Source organism: Lepidochelys olivacea (assembly GCF_965140295.1).
Source record: "Lepidochelys olivacea isolate rLepOli2 genome assembly, chromosome: 2".
NCBI classification, from domain to species: domain Eukaryota; kingdom Metazoa; phylum Chordata; order Testudines; family Cheloniidae; genus Lepidochelys; species Lepidochelys olivacea.
The window spans coordinates 68,780,689-68,803,780 of NC_140412.1; the positions used below are offsets into that span (position 1 = coordinate 68,780,689).

The 23,092-nt window shown below is 42.7% G+C and overlaps 1 protein-coding gene across 5 annotated transcripts in view; it reads left to right on the forward strand.

The window, feature by feature from the left end:
• Nucleotides 1-23,092, forward strand: part of PLAG1 (PLAG1 zinc finger) — a 57,927-nt gene that overhangs the window by 14,739 nt on the left and 20,096 nt on the right. Inside the window, exon 3 of one of the 5 annotated variants that reach the window (XM_084621309.1) lies at nucleotides 20,963-21,117. The exons of 3 other annotated variants lie outside the window; for them this stretch is intronic. The gene's annotated coding sequence lies outside the window, so the exon portion shown is untranslated. Of the gene's footprint in view, nucleotides 1-20,634; nucleotides 21,118-23,092 lie in introns of those variants that run through there. One more of the 5 variants, XM_084621311.1, reaches the window with a different exon arrangement.

Below are 23,092 nucleotides of genomic sequence, written 5' to 3' on the forward strand. Positions count from 1 at the left end.
AGATTATATCTTAACTCAAGCTAATTCTGCAGTAATTTACGCTCCAATTAAATCCTTTCTAGTTAGGTTAGCTAAAATGAGAACGGCCATACTGCAAGATAACACTCAAGCAGCACAGTGTAATTGGATTAACAGTGGAGAGTAACTATGTCCCAACTGCATTACTAGCTTGAGTGTCATCAACACTTAAACTTCAGCCTATGCTCCTTTATGGTCCAAGTAGCTTGAGTTAGAGATTTTTGTGTGTGTACAGGATTGGGTTAAGGGCAACACTTGAGTTATACCGTGAACTAACTGCACTGAAGACAAGCCCTAATATCAGCAACTGGTATATGTAGCTCCCTAAAACAGCAAGTGAACAGTGGAGCTATCTCAATCAGCAGCTCTGCAGCAAGATTACAGAGAACTACTGTCTGCACATTCCCTTACTAAGTTGATAAGATAAATGCTAAATCAAAGCTTTCCCCCCAAAATAACTAAAGTGCATTTACTCAATAAAAGAATAATATTGTATAAACTTAGAATGGTAGTTGAGGGTTGTATATCTGTCTGGTTGGGCTTGTTGGTTTCTTTGTTTTGGTTGAGGGGCAGGAGGTGTTAGGAAACTTAAAACTAACTCACTCCTCTCAGGAGATTCTTTAGTACTTTTGTTTTCTCTCAAACACACTCAGTAATCTTATATAAAATTAAAGGAGACCATTGCTTATTTGCAGACTCTAATTCTTCCAACCAGGAAAGACTTATGACCGCTGTAGTGAATGAGATTTCTTAATAATAAGAATTGTTTTCAAAAAATACTTTACAGCATGTTTAAATCGTGAAGTATTATTAAAATGATCCAAAAAATGGCAAAATAATAAACACAGATTCTTTTTACTTGTTCACTTGCTAATGTGCAGAAGTATTGTTCATGATGGGTTTCCCAATCACTATGAGCTTAAGAGGTTACTGTGTCCTCCAAGTTTCCTGACACACTAGCCTGGCTTAATGCAGGAATTGGCAACCTTTGGCATGCAGACCGCCAGTGGCCGGTCCAGTTTGTTTACTTGCCGTGTCCGCAGATTTGGCCGATCACAGCTCCCACTGACCGCGGTTTGCAGCTCCAGGCCATTGGGGGCTGCAGGAAGCGGCGGTCAGCACATCCCTTGCATCAGCCAGTGGGATCTGCGATTGGCCGAACCTGAAGACATGGCAAGTAAAGAAACTGCCCGGCCCGCCAAGGGGCTTACCCTGATGGGCTGCATGCGAAAGGTTGGCAATCCTTGGATTAATGTAACATGTATTATCTTTACAGAGATTCCTCAACTTTTCCTAACCTTAAAAATATCCTAGTTTAAATTATTTTTATTAAGTAACTTGTTTCTTAGGAAACTGTTAAATACTTCCAAATACCTTGCCCTTTATATCTAATATTTTTGCAACTAAGTATAGATTTTTACTTTAGTATTTGTGGCTGTATTCTCAAATTGCCACATTATTACATACATCTATTCAAGTAATATAGGCCTTAATCCATTGCTGTACACCTCACCGGAACCAATTTCAGTCAAAGGACATAGCTTGATTGTCACAGTCCAGTGAGTTTGCAGTTAAAAAACAGCACAACAAATGAAAAAAGAAAGCTAGCAGCTCAGGGGAAAAACCCATAATTTTACTTGTTAATTTACTAAATTTGAGACAGAAAACAGGACATGAATGGGAGTCTTCAATGCTATTTTTAGTCTCAATTTTCAGAGCAGAACTGTGCTTTAAAGACAAGAATGTACTTACTGAAACAGTTTATATTTAAACAAGACATGACAGGCAACAGGTCAAGCCTCTAACAAACTCATTGCAATGAGGAAACGCCAGGAGGACAGTTAGTTGTTCATTTTTTTTTTTAATGTGGCTTGAACAGGTTGCTTTTCTTTCTTTGCTACTTAATCACTGCTGCTGTGAGGTTTCTCCTTTTTTTCTCTTCCTTACTTAGTAACAACTTCTTTTCCATACCTTATTATTCTTTCTTGCTTTATTCCAAGACCTATTAACTTTTTTCCTCCTTGACTGTTGCATACATACCTTTAATATACTAAACAGGGAAAAGGATAAAATAGGGTAAAACTGTCCAACAACTTTGTCAGTGTCTAAACTTCCCTTTCAAAACATAATCCATTGATTTTTAATTTTTGTTTTTTAAAAAACTCTCCTTGATCTTTCTTTTTACATCCTTTTACATAGATATAATCATTAAGAAACAATGTGTTCAATATTTCTCTGAAATATTTGATTTAATAACTTTCCATTTATTCCTCAATTCATCCTTTTTATTGTAGTTTTTTTTATTATTCACCATTTCCATTGATTTTTTTTTAAATTTTTCCTTTGTATTTAATGTATATCTTTTTCCTGTGCGTGTTTTGCTGATCTCATTTTTTCTCTTTCCTCTGCTTGGATAGTTATACTCTGTCTCCTCCTCCTCCCTCTCAAAAGAAAAACATTAGGGCCCTGATTTCTATTCTACTTAGCTCCACGTGCTACCTGTCATAGGAGTGCTATGTAAAAGAGAGAGGTAGGGGTGTGTGTGTGTGTGTATAGTTAGTACTAAACACGTCATAGGAGTGCTATGTAAAAGAGAGAGGTAGGGGTGGGTGTGTGTGTATAGTTAGTGCTAAACACTATGTAGTAGTGTTTTGGGGTTTTTAGGACCAGTACAGTTGCTTTTGTTTCACTCTAGTGGCATTACTAGGGCTGTCAAGCGAGTAAAAAAAATTAATTGCAATTAATCACATGATTAAAAAATAGAATACCACTTCAGATTCTTAAACCTTGGGTCGAGTGCTGTATCTATCCTTAGAAATCCCACATTGGTACCTTCTTTGCATTTTGTCAAATCTGCTGCGAAACTGTTCTTAAAATGAACATGTGCTAGATCATTATCCAAGACTACTATAACATGAAAAATATGGCAGAATGTGGGTAAAACAGAACAGGAGACATACCCCAAAGGGTTCAGTCACAAAAAAATGTGTTAATTAAATTTAACGAGCATCATCCGTATGGGAGCATGTCCTCTGGAACAGTGGCTGAAGCATGAAGGGGCATATGAACGTTTAGCATATCTGGCATGTAAATACCTTGCAACGCCAGATACAAAAGTACCATGCGAAAGCCTCTTCTCACTTTCAGGAGACATTGTAAATAAGAAGCAGGCAGCAGTATCTCCCATCAATGTAAACAAACTTGTTTGTCTTAGCAATTGGCTGAACAAGTAGTAGTACTGTGTGGACTTGTAGGCTCTAAAGTTTTACATTGTTTTGGTTTTGAGTGCAGTTATGTAACAAAAAAACCCTACATTTATAAGTTACACTTTCACGATAAAGAGATTGCTCCGCAGTACTTGTATGAGGTGAATTGAAAAATGCTGTTTCTTTTATCATTTTTACAGTGCAAATATTTGTAATAATAATATCAAGTGAGCACTGTACTCTTTGTATTCTGTGTTGAAATAGAAATCAATATATTTGAAAATGTAGAAAAACATCCAAAAATCTTTAATAAATTTCAGTTGGTATTCTATTGTTTAACAGTACGATTAATCGTGATTAACCCAAAAAAATTAACTGTGATAAAAAAATCAATCACGTGAGTTAACTGCGATGAATTGACAGTCCTAGGTGTAACACATCCCTTTGTTCTTGTTTGAAAATTTAACAAATGGGTGGTGGAGACTAGAATCATGGGCCGATGAGAGGGGGAGTAGATATCTTGATAGTGAATGATAGGTCACAAAATGGCCCTGAAAGTGAGGACAAGCAACTTATATTTGATGCAATAGAGAAGAGAGAGCCACTGGAGGAATGCAGAGAGAGGGGTGACATGTTCAGAGTGATGTGCTAGGAAAATGATATCTGCAGTAGCATTCTGAATGGAGATGAACTGGGAAAGATTGCATTTGTCAAGACCAGAGAAAAGGATGTTGCAATAATCTAGATATGAGATGAAAGCCTGGGAAAGAGTTTTAGCTATGTGGAGAGGAAAGGCAATATTTTAGCAATTCTATGCATAAAGAATCCATAGCCTGGGTGTGAGAACTAGGTCAGAGTCCAAGATGATGCTGAGGTTATGGGCCAGAGTGATAGGTAGAATGATGAGGTTCACAGTGATCGAGGAATGGCTAGCTGGGGAGATTAAGAGCTCTGTTTTAGTCATGCTGAGCTTGAGCTGACAGCTAGACCTCCATAAGGAGATGTCAGAGAGACAGGCTAAGACTTTAGTATGGATAGGAGGAGGTAGGATAGGAATAGCGGAGATACCAGCCCTGTCAATTTTCTGTAATCTTCCCAATTTGTACATGTAATTATGAAATTATGAATTCAGGCCTTAAATCTATGACTTTTGCATCATTCCCCACGACTCGGGTCCAATGAACACTGCAAATAGTGCTGCAGGGGGCATTCTTCACCACCACCCCCCATGGCAGATGCACAGACTGCGCAGTGACAGGTCTGACAGGAGGCAAGCAGTGGCAGTTTTGAATGGGGTTTGAGGCCCCAGATCCATCACCTAAGCAACAGGCTGTGTGTTGCACTTTAGCTGCTAGATTGCTGGATTATGTTAATGTGCTCTAGATATCTTGTAGAGCATGCCGGCAGGGTCCAGACGGGGCAGTTAGAGCACAACATAACAACCTGTGACTTGGGTGGTGAATCCCATGCCCCAAACTCCATTCAGAATGGTTGTGGCTTGCCTACTACCAGATCTGTTGCTGCACAGTCTGTGGGGGAGGAGAAACCAGCAGGGCAGAAGGAGGAGGCGGTGGTGGTAGTGGTGGTGGTGGAGGAGGATCATCCTGGGAAGCAGGTCTGGGTCTGGGTCTGGGCCTGGCCAAGGTAATTAAGAATCTAGGTAGCATAGCAGAGCAGCTTTCCTAGGACCGATCCTCCCTTTCTTTCAGTTTGGGGTGCAGTGAGGGGGCTTGGTCTTAGACAGGAAGGGTGGGGGCCCCATACACACACACATGTCTCTCAGGCTCCCTCCTTAGAATCATAGATGTGTAGGACTATAAGGGACCTCAGTAGGTCATCTAGTCCAGGGTTTCTCAACGTTTTTCTCCCCGAACCCCCACCCCCCGCCACATGCTATAAAAACTGCACAACCCGCTTTTGCCACTCCACTGTTTTTCTGCATATAAAAGCCAGGGCCAGCATTGGGGGGAGCAAGCAGATCCTGTGCCACATAGGGTCCCGCAAAGCTACATTGCTCAGGCTTTAGCTTCAGACCCATGCAGTGGGGCTTCTGCTTTCTGTCCTGGGCCCCAGCAAATCTAATGATGGCCCTGTTTAACAGCCCCCCTGAAACCTGCTCACAGCCCCCCAGGTTGAGAACCACTGATCTAGTCCAGTCCCTGCACTCAAGGCAGGATAAGTAATAACTAGACCATCCCTGACAGGTGTTTGTCTAACCTGTTCTTAAAAACCTCACAGATAGAGATTCCACAATCTCCATAGACGTCATAGCAATGCAAGTTTCCTGGGAGCGAACTTCCCTTTCACCATGTTTGGGGTGAGGCGTGTAATGGGGAAAATTCGGATTGAATCCCTGGAGAGAGTAGTGCCATGGGGGCAAGTAGGGTGCAGAAAGAAAATCGTGCCTACTTGCCCCAAAGCTTAACCACCACTGTTTATCAAAACGACTGGTGCAGGTGATAAACATGAGCCAAATATGCCAAAAAAACACTCAAAAAGGTTTCAGAAATTCAAAAATGAACTATACAACCAAATCTGATTAAGCTGTCAAGAAAGGACGATGGTTATGTGTGGTTTGACGTTTTGATGACGGCAAATGTAAAGTGATCACCTGGTTGCTATTGGTCCCAGCATGTCCAGAGAGTGCCACTGGAGAGAATATTTTTCAGCTTCCTGTGGGCTGCCCGTGTCACCTTGTGTACATCATGGCTGAGAAAAGTGTGAAGCACCTGTACATCCATGTTAATTTTTAGCCTTGCGTGTGCTTCATCATTTGTGCCTGGAGGGAATAAACATTTTTATTTTATTTGCTCGCTGTCTGGACTTTTTACTGCCATTTCTTGTAAGTGTGGGCCATAGAATCATTACACTTAGTTCCAAGTCCTGTGAGCCTTCTGAGCTAATATTCTACCCAATTTACTGTGTAGGGTAATTGCCAAGAATACCATTCAAACAATCAAATAAATAGTGTGTAGTGATCCCTGTTGCACTTTCATATAGAAATTCCCACTAAAATTGGGAAAAATAACTTCCTAACTCATTGTTTACTCTCGAATGACTAATATTTTTGAAACTTCAGGTTTCTTAATCAGAAGGAGGTATCCTCCTTTTTGGATTAAATAGTCTCAGATGGTGTTCTCCAGTGTAAATGACACTCAGATACCACATTGGTGGGGTGTAGTGAATATGGATACACCTATTCTCCTTTGATTTATGGCTTGAATCCTTTATTATTTGTAATGCGGTAGGGCCTGCGGGCCCCCATCAGGATCCATTGTGCTAGAGGCCGTACAAAAACGCACACACGTCACATTACAGTGTAATTGTGAGACTAGATGCAACAAACAGGGAATGGGGAAGAAAGATAAGAGTAATAAAATAAAGTACTTGCAGTACTTTTGTAGTAATTGCACTTCTTGACAATTACTGAAGCTACCAAATATTTAGTAAATAAATAAATAAAATCAGCTATCCCTGACTAATACACAGCTAAATCATTATTCCTCCCATCTGACTCCAAGACAGGATTCTGAACAAAATTTTCTCTGGAGGGAAACTTTGTGAAGAATTAGAATGGTCTGCTGAGACAAGCAACATCAGAAGTGAGAGTTAAGTCACTTATAGAAAACAGATAACCTCCAAGTTTTCAAACCCCAGGCTATGAGGGAAGATGTACAGTAGGGTGTGAGCAGATGATTCTTGAAGCAACCTGAACCCCAGCTAGGGTGTGCTGAGATCGGAGCTTGTGCGGTAGTTGGCTGGGGACTTCACTGTGCCCATTAGGCAACAGAACATATTTCCCTGAAGCTTTGGTGCACCAAATAACTTGATTGTCTGTCCTTTTCCCTGGGCTCTCTGCATCCTACCCTCTTATAAAACATCCTAGTGCACATGCATTGTGCAGGACAAGACTGAGCCCGAAGGTTCAAGAGAAATTTCTATTACATTTTGAAAGAATCTTTTAATTAAGGGACGTGATCATTCCATCAGTTATGCTTTAACAACAACTGTTGAGGTCAACTGAGAGGATGACTGGGCCCATAACTTCAACGAATCTAGGAGCATTTTGAAGAAAAATTTTTTTTTCTATGTAGCACATTCTCAAAAATGTCATGTCTTCAAGAGTACTTATCAGCTGGAAGACAGTGAAGTGAAACAAACAGGTAGTTGCAAAAAGGCTGCTTTAAAGCTGCAGCTATGCCTTCTAAATTTAAAGGGCTATCCCCAGAAAGGCATGCTAGGAATATCTTTCTATCAGAAGGCAACTCAGTTTTATGGAGGGTCAAGAAGAAATCCCCAGAGAAGGTGTCCTCAAGGAAGGAGCTGTTTTTGTGTTGTATGCAAATCCACTGCATTATGACTTTACTTTTTAAATTATAATTTTTTGCAGCATATAACTCTGTGCATGATATGTTATACCTCACCTCTCACATGTTGGTGCATATTAGATTCATAGATACTAAGGTCAGAAGGGACCATTATGATCATCTAGTCTGACCTCCTACACAATGCAGGCCACAGAATCTCACCCACCCACTCCTGCGAAAAACCTCACCTATGTGTGAGCTATTGAAGTCCTCAAATCATGGTTTAAAGACTTCAAGGAGCAGAGAATCCTCCAGTAAGTGACCTGTGCCCCATGCTACATAGGAAGGTGAAAAAGCTCCAGGGCCTCTTCCAATTTGCCTTGGAGGAAAATTCCTTCCCGACCCCAAATATGGCGATCAGCTAAACCCTGAGCATATGGGCAAGATTCACCAGCCAGATACTACAGAAAATTCTTTCCTGGGTAACTCAGATCCCACCCCATCTAACATCCCATTACATTAGAAAAAAACAGGGACTGAAATATTCAGTCAGCCAAGCTGCTTCCAAGAATCGAGTGTTTTCCAAATGTGTTGAAAGCTGAGCCTCTCTTCAGGAAAATGAAACAAATCCCACACACAATCCTCCCCTCATCCCCCCAGCTGTGCCATGTGTTGTTAAAAGCCTACCTGTCTTATTTATATGTCTTCCGGATACCCCAGCTAATCTTTTGTACACCATTGGGGGTGGGGGGGAGCACATCTAGCACTTAGGGAAATGCTGAGGTAATCTAACCAGTAGCATCTCCCCCTCTTCTATCCTGCTTCTCACCCCCCAAAAGTGAGAGACCAGCAATCTGTTCCATTCAAAGGCAGACTGACTAGCTTGGATATGTCTGAGCTAAAAGTGCCACCGGTGGGTAAAATATGGTCTGTCTACAGAGACCTTCAGTGGCCTACAATAATGCCTTCTCTAAGTGCGCGATGAAGGCAAAGCAGATCACCTGCAGGCTTTATTGTTATTGAATTCAAACATTTTCAGTTCCTCTATCATGGAAAAGGAAATACTGTTTTGAGACTTATTTTTTATTTTTTAAAATGTACATTTGCATTAAAATTAGTTTTAGCACTTAAGTTCATGGCAAATTTATCTGTTAACTCTTACTTTCTATAGTCTCCATCATCAAAGCATGTAGAAGGTTTAGGCCTTAAAATATTTTTTTTATTGCACTTGTGGAACTACATAATTGACTGCCAAATTAAATGGTGATGGTATATGCCCCCTTCTGTGCAAGAGCAGCCCATCTGCATTAAGAGTTTGCACTGATGGAACTCTCCCAGTGCTGTAAAAAAACCCACCCCCATGAGGGGGGTAACTGTCAGTGCTGGGAGCACAGTCTACACTGCCACTTTACAGCACTGAAACTTGCATCGCTTAGGGGGGTGTTTTTTTCACACCCCTGAGCGAGAAGTTTTCAGCGCTGTAAAGTGGCAGTGTAGACAAGGCCTTCGAGAATTCTTAAGTAGCTGCCAATATCCATTATCTTGTGGCTGTCAATTGTTGAGATGGAAGTAGTGTGCAGATCAAGGCATATCTTACATAAATTGGTGAACAACCAGTTTGTTCACATTTGACCACCCTTGTGTACTTTTAACTTCCTTTAATAATCTAAAGTTATTAAATATATGTTGTATGTGACAACCATTACCATTAATGGATTATGAATGCAGAGCTCCTATTGCATCTCCTGCTATCAGATGTTTACCTGTTGAAAGTTTTGACTTATTGATGGTGCACTTCATTTCAGTGTTGGACAAATTTATTATTAAAGGTAGTCTAAAGAAAACTGGTGAACTTGATTCATTTCATAAATAAACTAGTCGACATTATTCAGTACTTATCTCAGAGAAGATGCACTGGGACTATTCTGTGGCATCCCAACTAAGGAGCCCTGATGGAATATGTAGCAGGTGAGCGGCTTTTTAATTATGTGGTGTATTTGTCAAAGTAACGTTTTTTTCATAGCTCAAGGGCTATAAAATTATATTTTTTTAAAAAAGTTTTGAAAACTGCTGTATAACTTTTAAAAAGCCAATTCCATAGAACATGCTACGCTCTAACAGGGTTTTCATTATACTGTACTGTGAAATCATAGAGTGACACATTCAGGGGTGTTGCAGTGGAGTCAGCCCAAAGTCAGGAGGAACCCAAACATGAAAAAAGTATTTATGCACTGAATGCCAAACCTAACCTGGTTACTGGGGAGATATATTTCTGCAATTGATCACATTTTTTAAGAGTAGAGGTTGATTATCTTTCAAAAGAAGGCTTAATTCTTTTTTCTTACAATAGTCTGAAAGTTCTCAAGATATAAAATTTCTTCATGTATGTAATAAACATGTGTAATTATACATACACCAATACTACAGACACAGAATATGTTAAAAGAACAAGATTAGGGTTGCAAAGTCAAGCACTCAAGAGTTAGGAAATGCCGAAATTAAGACTGCCCATGCAACCTCAGTTCAACCCCCTGTGCATATGCATTAGGATAATCTTTAACTGCATGATCACAAACTTTTTTTTTCGACAGGTCCCCTGCCTCATTCAGTGCACAGAATGGAGAGTGCTCAGTTAATGAACAGCCATTCAATATTTTGTTTTTTCTTGTTCAGTGTGTAGCGCTATGTCTTATTTGCTTATTTACATTTATTATTCAAACCTTGCTTTGAAATCAGAATTATTGGTATCCTCATGGGGTTTCTTTGGTGCCCGTCACTGAGGCTGCTCGTTTGTCACAGAGGTTACGGAAGTCGCAGATTCCATGACTTCTGGTGCGGCTGGCTCTGGAGCTGCGCGAGCAGCTCAGGCAGCCCCTGAGCTAGTTGTACTGGCTGCTGTTGGGGCAATCTTGGGCCACTGTGGCCCACCCCCCCACCTTCCCCAGCACCAGGAGGAGGAGTTTGGGTGGGGTGCTCAGGGTTGGGATGTGGGAGAGGCAGCACTTACCACTTGGGGGGACTCCCCGAAAGTGGCAACATGTCCCTCCCGCAGTTAGTGACCACCTGTGAAAAGCTTGGTTTAAATTACTTGACCAGCGTCTCATAAGAACTATGTGACAGAGGCAGGGATAGAATCAAGTTCTTCTGGGCAGCATTCAACTGCTTTAACTGCAAGATCTTCCTTTCTCTTCCTACATCCCCTACTTTATTCACTGCACACCTTCCAACTTCTGCAACAAATGAGGCAAGGTTCCCAAAGACCACTCAGAATAGTCTCTCACGATGCAATCCTCATTTATCCCCCAAGCAGCTCCATCCTGTGCACTGAATGAGGCAGGTGGGCCTGTGGGGGAAAAATAGTACATGATCATGTAATTAAAGACAGCATCATAATGCATATGCAAAGGAAACCTTTAATTCTGGCATTTTCTTAACTTTTGAGTGTTTGAATTTGCAGCCTTAATGTTCCTTTAACATAGATATTTTTTTTGTCTGTAATTTCCTCGGTTTTTAAAAAAAAATAAATTGAAAAAACAGATTCCATCATGTGGCATTACATTGATATCCACGTGGGTTAGTAGCAGAGTTGGAACCTTTAGATCAGTGTTTCCCAAACTTGGGACACCGCTTGTTCAGGGAAAGCCCCTGGTGGGCCGGGCCGGTTTGTTTACCTGCCGCATCCGCTCCAGCTGGCTGCGGTTCGCCGCTGCAGGCCAATGGGGGCTGCGGGAAGTGGCGCGGGCCTGCAGCGGTGAACCGCTATTTGAGCTGAGTAACTTATGGCTATAGTATGCTGTCCCCTTCTGTGTGAACGAGCACTAGGGCGGGGAAGGATACTTTGCCAGAGGGTTTCACAGATACTTGCTGACAGCAGAAGAATGGGTTCCATTTCATGCTCCTGAGGGGAGTTTACTTTGTTGTGTACAGACTCTTCTGCACATTTCCCTCAAGCTTGACCCCTTCTGCTTTGACCTCTCCAACTTGTCCTTCCACTACCTCTGTCTTGTCCCCACTCCAGCTGTCTGACCCAGTTGCCAATCTTTGGATATCTTATTCTAGACCCAAACCAGCAATTGCTAATCTCACCCCTCTACATTCCCCATCCCTGTCCCAGTTTCCCTCACTCTTGGTTTTCAGACCTAGTCTCTATGCCCAGCCAGTCCTGGTCTCCCACACATCCCAACTCGCAGTCCTAGTTTCCTTCTTCCCCACTGTGAACATCTAATCCCAGTCTCCCTTCCCCTCCCAAGGCTCCTTGTCCCAATCTGTTCCTTCAGTCTATCTGCAGGTCTGGTTCTTGTTGTGCATTTGAATCTGTCAGCTTCCTCTTTCAGGCTGTCTGGCCCCAATAGGGGGTCATTTTAAAAGCGCAGGAGAGTGTGTCCCAGCTCTCATTTTGTGAGCTCAGGCTTGGCATGGCCCATAGCTCATCATCATCATTCCCATAAATGCATTGGTCGTTGGGGCACCATCATTGAGGAGCAATCGACGATTGTGTGTCAGTGCTTGGGTCTCCGCGAAGTCCATTCCTGTCCACTCTTACGTTGTCAATCCATCTCTTCTTCTGTCTACCTCTTCTTCTCTTCCCCTGTACTGTCCCTTGGAGGATGATCTTGGATACGCAAGATGATCTTGTTGCATGGTTATACCACTTCAGCTTGCGCTTCTTCACGGTTGTCAGGAGGTCTTCATATGACCCAGCACATTGGGTGATGATGTTGCGGACCTCTTCATTAGTGACGTGGTCGAAGTAGGAGATGGCCAGGATTTTACGAAAGTATCTCATCTGTACTACCTGTATTTTCCGTTCAAGTTCTGTTGTAAGAGTCCATGTCTCTCACACATACAGAAAAATGGAGATGAACGATGTGTGCAGCAGTTTCAGTTTGGATTCCAGGGAGATGGTCTTATTCCTCCAAACTGGCTTTAGCTTTGCCGCTGCTGCTGCTGTTTTTTGCGCAGTTCTTTCCCAAATTTCTGCATTGGATCTTTCATCAGTGATGATTGCCCCCAAGTACTTGAACTGTTTCACTGTCTCCAGCTGTTGTTCACTGACAGTGATATGTGAGCTGATCCCATCATGATTCTTTGTCATCAGCTTGGTTTTCTCTGCACTGATCTCCATGCCATATTTTTGCGGAGGTTTCGTCCAATCGTTTTCACAAGATTGGCAAGTTCATCTTCATTGCCTGCCCAGGCCATCAATGTTATTAGCGAACTGAAGATTTGAGATTGTTCGCCCCCCAACGCTGATTGTGCACATGTGATCTTCTAGGGCATCAGTCATTATGTGCTCCAAGTAGATGTTGAACAGTGTGGGGGAAAAAGAAGGCAGCCTTGCTGGACTCCAACAGTGGTGCAAAACCACTCTCCTATTGTGCCATTGATGAGAACTGCACTGCTGGCCTTGGCATACAGTTGTTTAATGGTAAGAATAAGCTTACGACCAACATTTACTTCTTCACGGTTGCCCAGAGAGGTTTGCGCCATACTCTGTCGAATGCCTTCTTGAAGTCAACAAAGACGTGGTAGATGTCGTGCTGGTGTTGTAAGTACTTCTCACATAGAACACACAGGTTGAAAATCTGTTCTGTGGTACTTCTTCCAACATGAAAGCCAGCGTGTTCTTCAGCAATGATAGTCTCTGCTTGTGGCTTCAGTCTGTTCAATATGACTTTCAATATCACTTTGCTGGGATGGCTAATTAAGCTTATGGTCCGGTAATTTTGACATAATTGCAGATTGCCTTTCTTTGGCAGAGTGATGATGAGTGACTGTGGCCACGTGAAGGGCCACTCACCAGTCCGCCAGATCTTGTTGCAGATCTTGGTGAGTATATCTATTACCATTTCTCCTCCAAATTTCATCAGTTCTGCTGGGATGTTGTCAGTACCTGTAGCCTTTCCGTTCTTGAGTGATTTCACAACTGTCTCCACTTCTTCATGTAGTATTGGAAAGTCATCCTCCTTTGTTGAATCTGGGCTAAGACACTAGGATCTCCATTTGTTTGGTGGTTGTACAGATCAGAGGAGTAGTTTGTCCACCTATTGATGATGTCCCTTTCTTCTGTAAGACTGTTTCCTTCTTTGTCTTGAATTGAATTAGCTTTGGTCCATCTTTCCTTCGTCAAATATTTTACAGTCTGGAAGGCTTGTTTGCTAATTTTATTATTAATACACTCTCCAATTTTAGAGCATGGTTTTTCAATCCATATCTCCTTGGCCGCCTTCATTCCTTTCTTGATCTTTCTGCCAATCGCTCTGTATTTATCAGCTCCCTCAGTGCTGTTCTTGTCTCAAGTTCTCTTCTAATGTCACACGTTTGTAGTATTTCATTTGTGACCCATGGTTTCGTCCTCTTATGATGTTTCCCAACTATGTCCATTGCTGCCTCCTTTATTACAGTGTTGAAATTGTTGGTCATTTTTTCTACGTCTTCCTCTAGAGCAAGCAGCGGGGCAAATTTTCTCCTGATCATTGCTTGGAATGACTCTGCAATGTTTCGGTCTCTGAGTCTTTCTAAGTCCAACTTGGTTCCGGTGAACTTTGGCCTGACAGTTTGCCTTAGCCGCAGCCAAAACTTTAGCATCACAAGGTCATGATCACTTCCAATATCAGCACTGGGAAAGCTCCTTGTTTTAGCTCTGTTAATCCCAGAATGAAATCATTAGGTGTATGCCATGTTGATTGTCTGGATGCTTTATATGCTCCTAATGTGTTTGCAAGAACCAGATTGTTATAGCTGTTAAACTCAAAGTCTCAATGCTCTCTCATTGGTTACCATATTACAGAAAGGGCCACAATAATCTCACCAGTCTGCCTATGCATCAGTACCCACGTTAGCATTCCAATCTCCTTGTACAATTAGGGTATCTTGTGTACCTTATTGATGATGTCTTGGAGCTAATTGTAAAAATCTTTCAATTTGCTCATCGTCACAGTCTGTTGTAGGGGCGTAGACTTGTACCACTGTGATATTAAATGGTACTGCCTTTAGACGGATGGAAATAAACCTGCTGGACATTGGGCGGCATCTTAATACTGAATTCTTGATATCTTTATGCACAAGAAATCCTACACCGTTGACATGTTTGTCCTTTTCACTGTAATAGAGGAAAGGTACTTCCATTGGTACCTCTCCAGAGTTCTTCCATCTGACCTCAGAGATTCCTAGGGGGTGCCAGGTGTATTGTTCCATTTCGTACATGAGTTCTTTCAACCTCTCTATTTGTCTCAATGTCCTTACGTTCCATGTGGCTATGGTGATGTTATCTCTTCCATGGATTCTCTTTGTTGGGGTTACACCAGTAGTATACTTGTAGCATCTACCCTGGCGGGAGATGGATGGCGGGGTCATTATTAACCTGGGCTGCGATCAATCCGGTAGGAACATCATTGACTTGCTCATCATATGGTATGTCTTGGGCAAATTTCTAACCTGGCAGAGCCCATCCCTGTTAGTCTCCTCTTATGACATGCAGGAGGAGCAGTGGGCCTATTCTGTCCCCAGACCCACAGGGAGGGCCCATAGCTAGGGCCCTACCAAATTCACGGCCATGAAAAACATGTCACGAACCATGAAATCTGGTGTCCCCCTCCCCCCCTTGAAATCTGGCCATGTATGCTTTTACCTTATATTATACAGATTTCACGGGGGAGGCCAGCTTTTCTCAAATTGGGGGTATTGACCCAAAAGGGAGTTGCAGGGGGGGTCACCAGCTAATTTTGGGGGCGGGGGGTTGAGGTATTGCCACCCTTACTTCTGCACTACCTTCAGAGCTGGGTGGCTGGAGAGTGGTGGCTGTTGGCCTGGCACCCAGCTCTGAAGGCAGTGGCCCTCCAGCAGCAGTGCAGAAGTAAGGGTGGCAATACCATACTATGCCATCCTTACTTCTGTGCTGCTGCTGGCAGTGGCTCTGCCTTCAGAGCTGGGTTCCCAGCCAGCATCCACCACTTTCTAGCTGCCCAGCTCTGAAGGCATAGCCGTCGCCAACAGCAGCACAGAAGTAAGGGTAGCAGTACCGCCAAGCCCCCCCTCCCCCCCAAAAAACCTTACCACCTCCCCACAACTCCTTTTTGGGTCAGGTCCCCTCCAATTACAACACCATGAAATCTCAGATTTAAATAGCTGAAATCTTGAAATTAATGATCTTTTAAATCCTATGACCGTGAAATTGACCAAAATGCGCCGTGAATTTGGTAGGACCCTACCTATAGCAGACACCTGCAATTGCAGGGAAAGTCCTGCTCATCCCCAGGCTGGAACATACTGAGGGCAGACAGAATCTTCAGGGAATTCAGATCTTAAAATCTAAGGAGTCTCTACTGAGCGTCAGTGAACTGTAACTTTTGAAAGGCACATTTCCAGGGGGTGGTATCACATTACATCACTGGTGCAAAGACCACGCCCTGTCAAATTTCAAGTTCCTACACCAAAGTATAGGTATGCTAACAGCATTTCAAAGAAAAGGCACCAGAATTTTTTAACATTTTTTCCATAGCCTTGTTCTTGGAAATGGCTGAACTGTTTTGGCTGAAATTGGCCATGCTGGGTGTATGCCTCAGGCTTAATTTTTTGGAAGATTTCAACCATATAGTTTCCCAATTATAAGAAACTGAAAATAGGTCTTACAGTGGGAAGTGCCAGGCAACCTTAATAAGCTTAAATAGAATGGGTTAATATTTCTGAGCCTGTGGCAGGTGGAATCAATATTACTGAGTGAAATCCTGTGTAAGACAGGAAAGAATTATTGTCCTGCTTTTAGTCAAGGTTTGTTAACAACCCATTTTGTTAGGGCTTATCAGTCTGCTTAGGAGCCAAATGAAGTACAGTGCATTTCACACCACTGTTCATTATTGGATTGATTAAAGACTGGGTTTCTTATAATAGGAAATTTTTAAAAATCAAAACCATTTTCTTTGAATTTTGGGACCTAACATGGTTTGATAATATTGGTGTCTGAGATGGCCACATGTTGAATCCCTTTGCCATCCATTTCATGCACCTCAGGCTGGCTACTGTTAGTCCACTTCACTTGGGAAGACTGCCAACTACCCATTCCCATCTCCTGCAGCCCTAATATGTGTGGAGACCACCAGTGGAGTGCATTCTTCTCATCACACCCACTGGCATGAGAAAAGCTTCCAATGACAGTCGTCCACACCCCTGCAGAGCACCTTCACTTTTTCACTATCACAAAGCTTGTGAGGAGGTTACCAGCAGATTTCTTCCCAATATGGCACATCAGTTTGCATGAGGATGCTGTTAGTGGATTGCTTCCATTTGGTAGTGAAATGTCCAGTGAGATCAAGGTGTTAAATGAACCATTCTGAGTGTTGCATTTGACACCGTGTCCCTTTCATTTTAGAAGCATAAGGTTAAAATGTTAATATATTGATTCTCAAAGGTGTATTAAGATAGATAAAAGTTTTCAGTTGATGTTCATTTCAAATGATGTTTCTTCAGAAAAACTGTCTGCAGCCTATCGGCACAGATAGGACATAAAACATTTTCCAGGCATAACTAAATTACATATTCTCAGTGTAAAAAATCTTTCATTGCTTAAGTCAGGAATTGTGTCTTTTGGCTGTAAAGCTTCAGTTTTATTTCCAGCTTTAGGCTAATTTTAAAAACAATAGTACTGGTTTTTTTTTAAAATTATCATGCAAAAATGTTTGTCTTGAATCAGAGACAATGCAAATAGATTTGTAATTATGGATAAAGGCTCTGTTCTACAACAAAGTGGGTCTTTACAAGATTTTTGTGGTGGGTAACTTTTTTGTTAACCTTTGGGTTTTTTAACTAAAAATATTTCTTTTTCAGATTGTTCATTATGCCTTTTCTCGTGTTGGATATTGTTTGAGTGTTATAAATAAGCAGTTCTAAATGTCTTAATTTCTGAATTTTTTGTATTTATTTCAGTGAGACTTTGTCAGTTTGAGAAAGATGGGTTCTGATTAGCAGATTACCATCATCAGGCTGAGACTTTAGTAACGTTTAGCCTCGAGGTGTTTATTTTTGAGAACTTAGCTTTTTTGTATTTAGAGTCCTAAGCATCTGTTGATTATGGAGTATAATTTTACTTGGTTGATGTCATAACTATGAATATGATAAACTAGAAAGTTTGAAAAATATTTTTCTTTTAAGTAGATAGAAAAGATAGGGAGTATTAGGTGGTGGTTTTCAGGATCAGTGAAGTTCAGGAATTATAACTGGTGAGCTCCCTGACTCCCTTTTCTGCTATCATGTTTTTTGTGAATGGAGAAAGTGCTGGCTTTTTAACAATGTGCTGTCCCTGGTTCTTGCCTGGGAGCTCCGTCTCTTCTATCACTCTGGTTACTAGATATTTGACCAACTCCAAACATCACCCATCCCTTTGGCTCCTGGAAGGAGCAAGGACCTTTCTCTCTTTTTCTCCACTTGTTGTACACTTCTAGCTGCTATAGGGAATTCTTCCTCTTCCCCAGCCTCTGTTTTTGGGTCTTCTTACTCTGCGAATAACTCTAGTACATCTGCTGTGGTTTGCAGAAGCAACATGAAATTGAAGTGACTGATAGTTTCACTAACACCTAGGCTTTCTGTAACAGCTGTGAAACTGACCAGAGTTGTTAATTTCATTCCGTTGCTGCTACTTGGCTAGACTTTGAGCAGCAGTAAAGGCACTGACCTAATTTGTCTGCAGACTGAAGAAGATACTACTGCATCTTTTTACATTTGGTTCATGTTTTGGAAAGTTTTCTTCAACTAGTTATCATTTTTTTTTAAATGAAAGCGTAATGCCTTTGAGAATTCCCGTTATTGAGATCCATGCTCTGTAGTTGCCTGCCTTTGGTGTAGAAGCTTGGAAGTTTTTGGTCCTTTCTTACAGCCTTAGGAGCAGCAAGCTGGAACCGAGAACTGTCCATTGCTTTATCTCTTAGGCATCTCTTAGGTTTTCTAGGCATAGCATTTGATGTAGGTGGTTTGTGGTTTTGTTGTTTTTTATTTTAGACAACATACACTTTTTGTGCGGATATGGACTTAGTTTGGCCCTGTTGGTTAGCTCTCAGCAGCTGGGATGTCCACTGCTAAGATCAGTGCATCATATGAAGCTATAATGTTGGTGACGGTGAACTAATCCAGTGCTTGATCTGTTGTGGTGAGGGATATAATCCCTATAGGTCAGGGATCTCAAACTCAATTTGCCTTAGGGCCAGTGCCAGTCCTCAAATCCTCCCATCAGGCCAATAATGTCACTGAAGATGGTGTTCACACCATCTCCCAGCCCGTTTTGTTTCCCACCCTTTTCCCTCACTCCCTTGGCTTCATGACGCCACAGCTGACTCTGCCCAGTGACTAGTGACGCTGCCTCCATGGCTGACTCTGCCCAGCAACTAATGATGGTACCTCTGTCCCTCTCTCCCAGCCAATGGGAGCTGTGCGGGGCGGCACCTGCAGCAGGCACCATGGCTGCATGGGTCTCTCCTCTGCCGGCAACAGGAGGGATAGGGAACTGCTTGCAGGGAGCTGAGCTGCCTGAGGTGAATGACACGTTGCCAAGTACAACCCCTGGGAGTGTCCCAGGAGCAGCAGGATGGAGCAACATTGGGGGGAGGGGCACGTGAATCTCTCCTGCCCGCTCCCCTCCCACCCCCACTTTGGCTGGCAACCTCGAGGGCCGGATGAAAAAACTTTTTAAAAGTTTCCGCAGGCTGCAGTGGAGAGGTTCTCTGGCCGCAGATGGCCCGTGGCCCGGGACTTTGAGACCCCTGCTATAGGTTCTTACAACTCCCCAAATATAGGTGCCTCAAAAGCCCTTGTTTGAGGAAACTTTAATTCATTCCAGTCCAGTGCTAAGCCCTTGATGTGATCAACATAAAGGGATTCTGAAGAGTCTAAGGGTAGGTTTACACTTAAAATGCTGCTTAAAACGCAGTACAGCTGCAGCACTTCAATGAAGATGCTGTTATGCCAGCGGGAGAGGTTCTCCCATCGGCATACTTTAATCCACCTCCCCGAGAGGCCGTAGCTATGTTGATGGGAGACGCCCTCCCGTCAACAGGGCGCTGTTTACCCCAGGGGTTAGATTGGTATAACTGCATTGTTCAGAGGTGTGGATTTTTCACACTCCTGAGAGACGTCGTTATACCGATGTAAGTTTGTAGTGTAGATGTGGCCTGAGTCCTAGTTGGCTAGCTATAGTGCTGATTGGCGAAGTCAGTGCAAAGGGATTTCTTGATGTCTAGGTAGCAGTTGAGGTGGAAAGGTGAGTTGATGATGAGCAGCTTCGTGCTGAAGTCCAATACTGGTGATCAGGAGGTCTGTACTGAGGCTGCCTCAGCATGGACTTTTGCACTGAGAGCTATAACATAGGATGTAGAATCAGCCTCTTTGGCTTTGTTGCCATTCTGAGAACAGGGGATCCAGTGATCATCTGTGCCATATCTGTCAGTGCTGGATTGTTCCACAGCATAAAAAAACGCAAACCAATCCATTAGTGTGGGAGATGTCACGGTATTGCTCTCCTTGGCCTCAACCATTCTTGAGGCCTAGGTGTCAGCCTTCAGTATTGGCTTCTTTGGCATTGGTATTTCCTTCTGGTCTTGTCCCAGAGACGGTGGAGCAACACTCTCCTTAATATACTGTATCTGGCTCTTATCTTCCTCATCTTCTGTTACTCTGAACAGGGAACCTTCTGCAGTCCAAACTTTGACTGTGGACCGTCTTCTGAAGGAAGACTAGATTTTGTGTCAAGAACGGCCTGGGTGATAGACACTGAAGATCTTTCTAGGGCAGTGGTTCCCCAACTTGTTCTGCCGCTTATGCAGGGAAAGCCCCTGGCGGGCTGGGCCAGTTTGTTTACATGCCACGTCCGCAGATTTGGCCAATTGCAGCTCCCAGTGGCCGCAATTCGCTGCTCCAGGTCAGTGGAAGCAGCTGCCAGTACGTCCCTCAGCCTGCGCCACTTCCAGCAGCTTCCTATTGGCCTGGAGCAGTGAACTGCAGCCACTGAGTGCCGCAATCGGCCGAACCTGCGGACATGGCAGATAAACAGACTGGCCCAGCCCTCCAGGGGCTTTCCCTGCACAAGTGGCAGAACAAGTTTGGGAACCACTGTTCTAGGGTCCTTTACTACCTGGAGATGCCAGGTGTAGCTTATGCCTCCTGACTTGCTCTCTCTGGTCAGGATGATGGTCTGTATTCTGGCCTTGCAACAGACCCACGTAACTGCCTAGCAATCTTCTGACCCGGGGGTGGAGGGGTCTCTGTTTTTCATCTCCCTTATCAACAGGGAATGCTGTCCATACTGGTCAATGTGAGCACAATAATCCTGAGGTCAAAAGCTAAGACAATGGCCTCCTGAGAAATCACAAAAGAGACTTCAGCCAGTTTCTTATCACTGAAAGAGGTGCCTTCCACCAGATGTCTTTCCAGGTGTTTTTTCTTCCCTAGGCTCTGATCAGATTTATGGGATTCTGAAGATGAGAGTGGTGCAATGCAAGAGACTTCGGAGGGTTCACCACCTTTACCATCCAGGATGAGGTGTAACTTCTCCACCTGAGGCTATCAGAAGCTTCCAGAAGGAGATCTTGGGACAGCTTTCAAAGGTGCTTGATCTAGAGTCTCACAGTAACCTAGGACAATTTAGGCAGGTGGCCATTCCAAATAACGGAAGCATCTTAGAACCTGCAGAGTATTTTTGGCTAAATTTTGCTGAAGTCATATCTACTTCCAAGAGGACAGACCTTATCTATTCTATCCCTGAGTGGAGCTTTGAATATGCCATTCACATCCTATACTTGGATCCCCGGTTGTGCCTGGTGCATCAGTTTGCCATGAACTTTCATTGGCATCCCTGCCTCTTAAGAACAGATATGCCATATACTTTGATTTTCTGGGATGGAAAAAAGGCTTGATTTGTTCTATTTCTCTCCTCATGTAGCTAATTAGCAGGGGTAATTGGCCAAATATAACTTATTGCCCTGGGATAAATTTTTGTAATTGGTGGAGCACCTTTCTAAAGAGGCCAGGAGAGAGGCAATGACTAAAGTTGCTGAAGGCTGATAAGTCACAAAATATGCACTGTAAGGGCTTTACAATGTGTTGGATGCAGCTCCTAGATTTTTAGTGACCGCTACTATAACCATGGGACTATATTTGTGACTGATGGGTTCTGGGGTCCCATTTAAGAGAGAGGCCTCTCTGAAGGACCTTCCATTTGAGGGCCCATATGTACAATGAGAAGACAAACCATTCAGAAAGGCAACCTTGAGATCGTCAGACCTGTTTCTTTTCCTTCTATAAACACTGAACTTTCTATTCCATTTCCTTCTGATAACAAGAATGAGGAGTACTTGTGGCACCTTAGAGACTAACAAATTTATTTGGGCATAAGCTTTTGTGGGCTAAAACCCACTTCATCGGATGCATGCAGTGGAAAATACAGTAGGAAGATATATATATACACAGAGAACATGAAAAAATGGATGTTGCCATACCAACTATAATGAGACTAATCAATTAAGATGGGCTAGTATCAGCAGGAGAAAGAAACCTTTTGTAGTGATAATCAGGGTGGCCCATTTCCAACAGTTGACAAAAAGGTGCGAGTAACAGTAGGGGAAAAATTAGCATGGGGAAATAGTTTTACTTTATAATGACCCATCCACTCCCACTCTTTATTCAAGCCTAATTTAATGGTGTCCAGTTTGCAAATTAATTCCAATTCTGCAGTTTTTCGTTGGAGTCTGTTTCTGAAGTTTTTTTGTTGGAGTATTTTGACTTTTAGGTCTGTAATTGAGTGACCAGAGAGGTTGAAGTGTTCTCCGACTGGTTTTTGAATGTTATAATTCTTGACGTCTGATTTGTGTCCATTTATTCTTTTGCATAGAGACTGACCGGTTTGGCCAATGTACATGGCAGAGGGGCATTGCTGGCACATGATGGCATATATCACATTGGTGATGTGCAGGTGAAAAAGCCTCTGATGGTGTGGCTGATGTGATTAGGTCCTATGATGGTGTCCCTTGAATAGATATGTAGACAGAGTTGGCAACAGGCTTTGTTGCAACGTTGTCTCTGCCTCTCTTTTGCATGCAGCCCTTTATAAGATTGTTTTTTTCCACAGTAGTTATGGATGTTTGGTGTGGTAATTGGTTGTGTTCGTGAAAGGAACTTAACTGGATTAAAGATTGGTATCTGTAGGGGACAGAATTAAGTTTGCAATGTGTGGTCTGTAACGTGTGTATGATAGTTGTTGTAATGGTACCGTATCTATGGTTGAAGGAGAAGAGGGCATGTACTTCTAGGCTTAAATTTTTTCTTTGATTCAGAACAAAAGTATTTTGTATTAATTTTCTAGGTGGTTTTAATAGCTAGGTAGACCTGTGTGGGGCAGAAATGCAGTGCTGATGGAGAATATTTTATCCAGAAATCTGTGTATTCTTCTGTCATTGCTTGTTTCTGGACCTCTTCTATTTCTGATGTTTCTTTTTGAGATGGAGTAACCGTAACTGGATAGTATTACAAGCAAGGCTGCATTTATAGATTTCTGTATAGACTCATTTTGTTCACAGTCTTCGT